Below are 10,220 nucleotides of genomic sequence, written 5' to 3'. Positions count from 1 at the left end.
ACCAAGGTACATGCCCTTGACCGGAATCAAACCTGGGACCCTTCAGTCTGCAGGCCAACACTCTATCCACTGAGCCAAACCGGTTAGGGCGACACCTATAGTTTTTAATACTAAGTTTTGGAATACTACAAATTGGCATCTTTGTACTTAGAATGATTTTTCTTGTCCTTATTTTCATTGGAAACAATAGTTTCTTATTGTTATCCTGTTAACTTCTTTATTGGGATGGAATTAACCCATGTTATACCAGTTTTACTCTCACTTTTTAAAATGTATATTTTTATTGATACTGATTTTAGGGAAGAAGGGAGAGGGAGAGACATAGAAACATCCACGATGAGAGAATCTATTCTCTTGAATGTAGCCTAAGGTTGATCATTCTTTCTAGAGGAACCCCAGAGTACATGGCTGCATTGCAGTTGAAACCTTTTATTATTTTGGATGCAAAGTTATTTTGTATACTCACAGCCTGACCAGAGGTATGTCCATCGGCATTAGCTGTCCCTGGAGTATTTTCCAACCAATCACTGTAAGTTACAGGGATAGCAGGTAAGGAGAAATTAAAATTAAAACCGCACAGTTATTACTTCTGCAGTGCCCAGTGCTGAATGTGTACAAGGTGGTAAACATCAGTTCCTATGCATATGCTCACCCAAAGGACTGACAAAGTCATTGCAGAAACAAGATGTTAAATAATATTATTCTTTCTGACATACCCGTGGAGCGTTTGTATGTATATGTATCTGCTGATATTTTGTGATTGGGACTCATCTGGGCCAGGGGCTTTATGAATTTGTTCTGTTACAGGAAATACTAACTGTACTGGTTAATCAGATTTTGTAATCAAAGAAAACAGGATAGCCGAGACCGGTTTGGCTCAGTGGATAGAGTGTCGGCCTGCGGACTGAGGGCTCCCAGGTTCGATTCCGGTCAGGGGCATGTACCTGGGTTGCGGGCATATCCCCAGTGGGAGATGTGCAGGAGGCGGCTGATCGATGTTTCTCTCTCATCGATGTTTCTAACTCTCTATCTCTCTCCCTTCCTCTCTGTAAAATATCAATAAAATATATTTAAAAAAAAAAAAAAAAGAAAACAGGATAATTTCAAGAGAAACATCAAAAGTGCTTTATTCAAGGTAATGTCCAGTGCTAGATATACATTTCCTCCATCTTTCAGTGAATTTGTGGATACTGTCCAAAGAATTTTTCTTGTTTTGAGACAAACCATTCAGATACCCAATTTTCCACTTTTTTGTACGTTTTTTTTTAAAATATATTTTATTGATTTTTTACAGGGAGGAAGGGAGAGAGATAGTTAGAAACATCGATGAAAGAGAAACATCGATCAGCTGCCTCCTGCACATCTCCTACTGGGGATGTGCCCGCAACCCAGGTACATGCCCTTGACCCGAACCTGGGACCTTTCAGTCCGCAGGCCAACGCTCTATCCACTGAGCCAAACCGGTTCTGGCTTTTTTGTACGTTTTTAAGTGCCTCTCAGAAAGTATGTGTTCCATCGATCAGAACAAGTGGTAATCTGAAGGAGCAAGGTCTGGTGAATATGGTGGGTGGTTTAATACTTCCCAGGCAAGATCTTTTAACGTGTCTTTAACTGGTTTTGAAGTGTGTGATGGTGCATCATCAGGAAGCAAAATTACTTTGCCGTGTCTTCTGGCACATTCTGGTCATTTTATGATCAAAGCATGGTTCAAATTGACCTGAACATTCTTTGTCTTTCACATTGAAATCATCACTTTTAAAGCAATTAAACCAGCATTCACAAGTATCTTGAGATGGAGCATGTTCACCATAAGCTTCCCATAGTATAACGTAATGTTCAGCAGCACTTTTCTTCAAAATACAGTAATGAATTAAAACTACCCACAAATGCTCTTTGTTTTGGCACGAAATTTGACGTTTTTCAGCTTGAAAATATCTATGACAGTAACACTTCAGGAAATGTGACAAAGTTTTGAACATTGCTGTCAATACAACAAAATAGCATGCATATCAAATCGCACATATTCTGAGTGGCCAGATTATTATGACCATCCCATCAGTACAATGAAGGGAATTAGTAATGCAAATAGTTGTAATAAAACCTTGACAGTATTTGCTTAGGAAGTTTCTAATATTCAGTATTTTTGGAAGTGTCAATGAAGTACTGATGGGGTGGTCATAATAACCTGGCCGGTCATAATCTGGCCATTCAGTGAATATCACCATATGTGTAACTCCATCTATTTCAAAAATCCGCATTATTTTTTAAAAAAAATATATTTTATTGATTTTCCACAGAGAGGAAGGGAGAGAGACAGAGAGCCAGAAACATCGATGAGAGAGAAACATCAATCAGCTGCCTCCTGCACATCTCCCACTGGGGATGTGCCCGCAACCCAGGCACACGCCCCCGACCGGAATTGAACCCAGGACCCCTCAGTCCGCAGGCCGACGCTCTATCCACTGAGCCAAACCGGTTTTGGCAAAAAAAATCCGCATTATTAACTGAGCCATTTCAGATGAAAGTAAAGGGTTGGGAAAAAAGTTATTTCATCTCTACCTTTGGTCCCCAAAGAAACTACTCTGCAGAGTATTTTGCTCTAGTGAGAGCTCTAATCCTGGACAGTGTACATATAATAGGCATGAGGATAACCGTGCTCAGAGTTAGCTGACCCATGTGGAAGCGTCGCCTTTTGGTGAAGTCAGCAGGTAAAGAGTTTTTATTCCACAGAAATTTGTTTTGGAAGGAAAAGTAAAAGGAGACATTCTTCATTATTATCAATGGCCCATTAATGACATTATAGAGACTACTAAATTAATAACATTCATTTGACAATGTACTCTCTGAACACAAAGACTTCATAGATCACAACTTACTATCAATATATTCTTCTGTTGAAAAATACATTAAAATTTCTCTCCCACAGTGTTGGAAGGTACCTTATGTTATCAGGTGCCTACCCATGAATGGACATCTGTGTCCGTCTCTGACACTTCTTTCATCTACAATAGAAAACAGACTTTTCAAAAATGAACAATCCAAACATCATAAATAGACAGCCATCCGAATACATTGGTGCGGCCTGTCAAATGAATGTTACTCCTAATATTAGTAGTAATTAATAACAATAGGCTTCTGTCAACCCTGCATATATGTATCACAGCTATTAATATTACTGACTGTGTATTATATGCCCTTATACTGTAAGAAAATATAATACTAAACACAATATATAAGAAGTAAAACAAAACCTGAATCATAATAATAAATTTAATCTATTGTGCCTGGCCAGTTTGGCTCAGTTATTGAGCATAGACCTACGAACTGGGAGGTCAGGGTTCCATTCCATGTTGGTGCACATGCCAGGCTTGTGGGCTCCATCCCCAGGGAGGGGCATGCAGGAGACAGCTGACCCAGGATTCTCGGTCATCATTCATGTTGGTCTCCCTCTCCTTTCCTCTCTAAGATGAATAAAAATCTATTTTTTTTAAAAATTGCTTGTTATACTTAATAAAGGCCCAAAAGACTTGACTGCACTTTTCACCTTAGAAAAAAAACTGGCCTTGATTGCCATCCAAGGTTAGTTACAGTTTTTCTCCAACCCCAATGGTCCATTATTTATGAAGAAAAACACTAAGACAGCCTTCCCAGTACCAGGGCACCTCATTATCCTACAAAAAGTTGGCTCCTTAATACTTCCTTTGGATTGATTTATGTCCCAATCGGAATATATACATGAAAAGGGGACACATGCTAACTTCACAAGCTCATTGAAGGCCTGCATGTCAGCCTTTCAAAGTCAGAGACCTAAAGTAACCAGAAAGGATGGTCAGAAATGAAAATCTTTTTAACTAAAAGCAGTTTATAGCAGGTAGTCAGGTCCTAGACAAGAATCTTCCCTAACAAGAGGGAATCCTTACCTAAGCCTGTCTATTGTCTTTTGCCACCAGGATAACATTCCTTTGGAATATCAGGGTAACTCCCCTTTTTCCAGAGCCCTCAGGACACAACAAGTGCACCAGGGGGAAACTGTAAACCCTCTCATTGTTATTATGTTAATTGTTCACTGTTAAGGTTTGTACACTTATATGAAAGACAAGTATCTATCACCAATAGATTTCATATAATCCACTTGCATCTTCTCTTTTAATTATCCTATATAATAAAAGGTTAACATGCAAATTGACTGAACTTCAGAATGATCAGTTGCTATGACATGCACTGACCACCAGGGGCAGACACTCAATGCAGGAACTGCCTCCTGATGGTCAGTGCACTCCCACAGGGAGAGCACCGCTTAGCCAGAAGGTGGGTTCACGGCTGGTGAGCACAGTGGTGATGGTGGGAGCCTCTCCCGCCTCCACAACAGCACTAAGGGTGTCTGACTGCTGGCTTAGGCCAGTTCCCTGGGGTGAGCGGGCCTAAGCCATCAGTCAGACATCCCCCGAGGGCTCCTGGACTGCAAGAGGACGCAGGTCAGGCTGAGGGGAACACCCCCCAACTGGAGTGCACGAATTTCGCGCACTGGGCCTCTCGTCTATAATAATGAAAGCATAATATGCAAGTAAACTGAAGTACCAAACAGCAGAATGACCGCCTGGACATCCTTCTGGATGACCACACTATGTCACCAACTGGTGCCAGGGCATCCAAGACGATGAGATGAGATTCATCGGGGGCCTGGCTATAGCTCCATGATTGCCCTGTGGAAGGAGGCCCAGGCCACCAGCTGGTGAGGAGATCAATCAATCAGGGAGCTCCACGATTGCCCCAAAGAGGGAGGCCCAGGCCACTGAAGGGGGGACAACAATCCATCACAGAATCCGGCTGGGTGAGCAGGGCCTACTTATTTGCAGGATGGCTCGCGGGCCTCCCGGACTGTGATAGACCACAGGCCAAGCTGAGGGACTCCACCCCCAAGTGCACAAATTTCATGCACTAGGCCTCTAGTACTGTATAAAATAAAATGCACAACTTCTGTTCTCTGGAACATTCTCTCAATGTGTTGAAATTTTGCTTCCTGGCACTTGTATACAGGTTGGCTCAAATGAACTGCCAAACATTCATTATAGTTTTTAATTTTTCTTATGTTGACAAGAAGATGTTAATATATAAGGAATTGGGCAATATATTTAACTGAGAGTTAAACATCACTAAACATCAGTCAATATACATCTAAGAGAAATCTTCAAGGTATAATGTATGTGAGAAAGATCTTATCCAAAATTGCATCCTTGAAGGGTCCCCATAATTTGATTTTGGAAAGCAATGTTACAAATGACAAGAGTGATGATACGGAAGGACTTCCTTTTTCTTTGCTGTAACCTTCCATTCGCTGTGAAAAGCACCTGATAATTACCTAAAAAGATGGCTAATTTACTTAATTCCAGCTGCCTCTCCTTCAATGGTGAGACAGAGGGGCTGGGAGAACAGGTTGCCCTTCCCCCTCCCCCCTCCTCACTGAGGTTTTCAAACCCAATTTCTCTGTAACTTCACTGTAAGAATATTATTGGCTTGTGAAGATCCTGGGAAAGACACCTCCCTGGGACACCTGCAGCTGAAGGGCAGACCAGCCAGTTGCTCTAGGCACAGCCTCTGGGATCTGTTAAACTTCTGTGTTAATTCCCCTGATTCCCTCCTGTTTGGTGTCACCTACAGGAGCCAGGCCCAGAGCTATGGTGAGACTTTAGGAAATTGCATTGCACTGTCTCACCCCTGGCCAGTGTGTTGGTGTCAGCCCTGAGGGGGTGACTAGATTTTCTTTAGGGTAGAAATATGCACTATAGGGTCAGGATGTGGGTGCATTTGTTGGTGAAGAGGAGGGAAGGCAGGATTTGGTTAAGGGAGTCCAGGGAGGAGATTTCAACAAGTGGGTTAGTGGTTCTCAACCTTCTGGCCCTTTAAACACATTTCCTCATGTTGTGACCCAACCATAACATTATTTTCGTTGCTACTTCATAACTGCAATGTTGCTACAGTAATGAATCATAATATAAATATCTGATATGCAGGATAGTCTTAGGCGACCCCTTGTGAAAGAGTTGTTCGACCGCCAATGGGGTCGCGACCCACAGGTTTACAACCATTGTCAGTAAGGGGGAGGGCAGCTCTTATGTTGCCTCTGGGGGCGTCAGCCCTTAGCCCTGAGCTTTTCATGAACTGTGCAAACAAAAGAAAGTCTAGGCTACCCACTCGCTCCTGCTCCGCCCTCCCTCCCTCTGTCCCTGCACAGGCCCGGCCTCCGGGCTCGGCCCCGCCCCCATCGCGGAGCCGCTCAGCTCAGCCTCTGGCCCCGCCCACCCCGCAGGGAGGCGCATGCGCAGTTCCTTGCAGACGCGGAAGCGGCTGTGGAGGGGGAGGTGGCGGTTCCCCCTGAGGAGGGTGTTTGTCTTTAAAGCTGACGCTCCCGTCCCCCTCCCCGCAGGGAAGGCTGAGGGCGCTGCCGGCGCTGAAGTCCTTGTTGGGGTCCCCGCCCCGGAGCCTCTCTCAGCGGTGAGTCCGGTCCCGGGAGGCTGCGCGGTGCGGGCGCCACGTGCCTTTGGGAGGAAACGGAGGCCCGGCCCGGGGTCTCTCCGCCTGTGGCTGTGGCCACCGCCTGCCGCGCGGTTTTCCCGCTGAAAACCGTTCCCGGGGCCGCCGGTGCTCCCCGCGGGGCTGAGAGTCTGGGTCAGGGGGTTCCCGCCCTTTGCGGCCCTCCCCCTGCCCGGCGGCTTCCGCCCAAAGAGCCCGGATGGCTCCCGGCCTGGGGGTCCGCAACCCCTTCTAGGCCCACCCCCATTTAATAAGGGGTCTGCCGGCCCGGGGAGCACAGTGTCCATGGGGGGGCTCAGGGAGAAGGACGCGGTGTCCCCTGAAGAGGTGACCTGCCCGCAGGGAGGGGCTTTGTGGGCGCGGTGACTGCGGGGGGCGGGGACCCAGGCTGGGGGGTCAGGAGAGGGAGTGAGAGACAGACACGTGGGCGGGAGGAAGGGCAGCGAGGGGTCCACAGAGAGGGGCCCATAGGGGTGTGGGGGGGACTGGACGGCGACGGTAGGAGTGAGGGGGTCACTCGGGGAAGGAGCCTGAGGAGGAAGGAAGTGGAGACACAGGGAGGAGGGGGAGCCCAGAGAGAGGAAGGGGCGCTGAGAGGGAGCGGGTCCTGGGGAGCAGAAGTGGGGCCCGCACAGGAGGAGGCACTTGAGACAGAGACACTGGTTCAGAGGATAAGAGTTGGGGAGCGAGTGCAGGGACAGAAAGGGGGGCTCAGGGCTGAGGGAGCAGAGGGAGCAGCCCTGAGTCAGCAGCTGTGGGAGCGGACAGAGGGGAACAGGCAGCAGAGGGGCCACGGGCGTGGGGAGGGGAAGACGCAGACGTGTGTGGAGATGGAGCCTCAGAGACCAGGAGAAAGAGCCCCTGAAGGGAAGTAGGTTTCAGGAGTTTCATGGTCCAGGTGTAGGACAGACAGAGAGAAAAGGGGAGAGAGAGGAGGGGAGAGGGGGACACAGGAAAGGACCACAGTGGAGGGAAAGGGAGCAGGAGACAGAAACGGAACTATAGACATATATACATTGTAGTGGGAGGAGGGGAACCCTAATTTGAATGAGAGGAGCTGATGGGATGTGGATGACTAAGTTATGATATATTGGCTTGTGTGTTGATATGGTTAATTCAACAACTGAATTATTTAAACAGATTTGACTGAGACGTATAAATCTCCAGTTTACAAGGTTTGCCAAATGTGTACTTATTTGCTTCCATTTGCAAACCTTATTCACACGGAGGGAGAAACTGGTATGTTCCTCATGGGCCCCTTGTCATTTGCTGGGATGGCAAGAAGGAGGTGACCTGGGACCAGAAATGATTGAGTCTGCCCCACAGGATGCTTTATCAAGGAGTATTAGAAGCATCAATATTTTTTTCTCCCCAATGGATTTGCATTTCATATCTCTGACATTTCATTCATGTAAATAGTCATTAACTGCTGAAATAAGCATTGGTGACATCTCAGAAGCAGCTCTTTTTTTGTGTTTTTGTATATATTTTTATTTCAGAGAGGGAGGGGGTGAGAGAGAGAAACATTATGATATAAGAGAACCACTAATCAGCTGCCTCCTGCACGCCCTCCACTGGGGATCCAGCCTGAAACCTGTGCATGTGTCCTTAACCTGAACCGAATTCGGGACCCTTCAGTCCACAGGCTGACGCTCTATCCAATGAGCCAAACCAGCCGGGACTCAGAAGCATCTCTTACTCTTTTCTTAGTATAAGGTAATTTCCACCTTTGTACATCTTTAAACCTAGATATCATTACATTAACAAATAACCACCCTAATTGTTTTTGTGGGTTTTGTTTGTTTGTTTTTCTTCTTGCACCGTTCCAGAGGTACTGCAACACCACCTTGATGCATGGAGTGGACAGAGCAAGCTCCTGTTCCATATCCCTGCTCCAAAAATACATTTAATATAATGTCCTTGGATAGAGGACGTATCACATATTAAATTGATAAGGACAGATATTACACGTGTGATGTTTTTAGTTTTAAATATGTTGTTGGTCGTTCACATTCTAACCCCTGTATCGTTTCTACTGATTATCATGTCTCAAACATTCATTGGCACGTAGTAATATGAGGCCATCTCAGCGGGCATTGGTAAGGATGTCCATGATCTTACCAGTCAGAGCCTAGTTCTGTGAGCAGCTGCTTCCTTCCCTTTATGTGATTTGCTGTTTTAGTGACTGAGCCACAAAGGAGCTGCTCTCCTCAAATCTCTCTTTTCCATTCTCAGAAAATGTTGAAGGATGGACTGGATTGACCTGAAAAAAATTTTTTAAAAATATATTTTATTGATTTTTTTACAGGGAGGAAGGGAGAGGGATAGAGAGTTAGAAACATCAATGTGAGAGAAACATAGATCAGCTGCCTCCTGCACACCCCTTACTGGGGATGTGCCCGCAACCAAGGTACATGCCCTTGACCAGAATCAAACCTGGGACCCTTCAGTCTGCAGGCTGATGCTCTATCCACTGAGCCAAATCAGTTAGGGTTGACCTGAAATTTAATTCCCACAGAGACCATCTGTCCATGTTGAATTCACTTGATCAGCATATTTGAATATCTAACCTTTCCCAAAGACTTTAGTGTTAAGATCTGCATTCTCTGTAATTTCCTGGGAAAAGATGAAGGAAATCTACCTGTCTACCTGGGAAACCTGCACTGGTAAAACTTCTTGCTTCAAATCATCTGTGGGAACCATGCCAGTAATGCCATATAGTCAAGGGCAGTTAGAGTGGTGGACTCATCTGTACTATGTCAGATAGCTAAGGACACTCTGAGCACTGGAATCTTAATCAGGGTGAGCAAGGGCTGTACACAGATAAAAGGCCACTGCAATCTACACTGTCTACACTGCCCTTCTATAACCCAAAGGATTGATGTCACTGTTGGCAGGAAGCCTCTTTCGTGTAAGTAGTATTAAAGTATATTAGTAAGGTTAGAGACCTCAGATGAAGTTGCGAGCTGGTACTGCTATGATGTGAGGCTATGAGCTTGTGGAGAGCTCAGATATAGCAACCTTGTGAACCCAGCATGCTAAAGAGGCTGGGGAGATATAGGGAGCTCAGGTGCCGCTACTATGTGAGGCTGTGAGTTCAGAGGCAGCATGCGGCTGCTCAGATGATAGATGCAGGCACAGAGGATACTGCTGCTGCTTCAGGCTGTGGGTACAGAGGCTTCTGCTACTTTGTGGGAAAGATGTATTTGTTTGGCAGCAGGTGTGCGGCTGCCTGTATAGGACTGTTGTGAAGAGCTGTTTTGTCTGATGGCTCATTGTTAGCAGTGCTTTAGGGCCACTAGCTTCTACAGTAAAGACTCTCTTATATACCCACAGCTTCTCATGGCTTCTCCTTCTACTCTTTCACGTTCAAGAAGGTCCAGCCCCTGGCAGAGAAACAAGGACCCCACAGTTGGGGTAGTTGACCTGAAGGTAAAGGAGGAACTTAGACTAAGTTTGCAACAGTTGGTGCAGTGAGCAGGGTTCAAGGTGGAACTTGCTCTCACAATTAGCACTATGAGCAGGATTTAGGACTAAGCACTCCTGGGCATGTGTCCTACTCTGATACATGGCATAGTCAAGTAGAATTCTGAAGAATATATGGACTCAGAGCAGCTGTGCTGTGACACCATTATACTACCCACAGGTCTCAGGCGTGCTGGGACTGATGTGTTACCCAGCACTACTGA

The 10,220-nt window shown here is 45.9% G+C and overlaps 2 protein-coding genes and 1 non-coding gene across 4 annotated transcripts in view; 2 read left to right on the top strand and 1 right to left on the bottom strand.

The window, feature by feature from the left end:
- Positions 1-10,220, top strand: part of LOC118649193 (zinc finger protein 345-like) — a 110,469-nt gene that overhangs the window by 30,787 nt on the left and 69,462 nt on the right. The gene's annotated exons all lie outside the window — the stretch shown is intronic.
- LOC118649174 (zinc finger protein 239-like) overlaps positions 1-10,220 on the top strand; it is a 219,845-nt gene that overhangs the window by 202,221 nt on the left and 7,404 nt on the right. The window lies entirely within an intron of this gene.
- Positions 8,342-8,526, bottom strand: LOC118649323. Its single transcript, XR_004965604.1, has one exon. It is a non-coding gene; the product is annotated as a U2 spliceosomal RNA (small nuclear RNA).

This window comes from Myotis myotis, unplaced genomic scaffold, assembly GCF_014108235.1.
Source record: "Myotis myotis isolate mMyoMyo1 unplaced genomic scaffold, mMyoMyo1.p scaffold_m19_p_28, whole genome shotgun sequence".
In the NCBI taxonomy this organism is placed as follows: domain Eukaryota; kingdom Metazoa; phylum Chordata; class Mammalia; order Chiroptera; family Vespertilionidae; genus Myotis; species Myotis myotis.
This window is presented reverse-complemented; position numbering and strand designations above follow the sequence as displayed.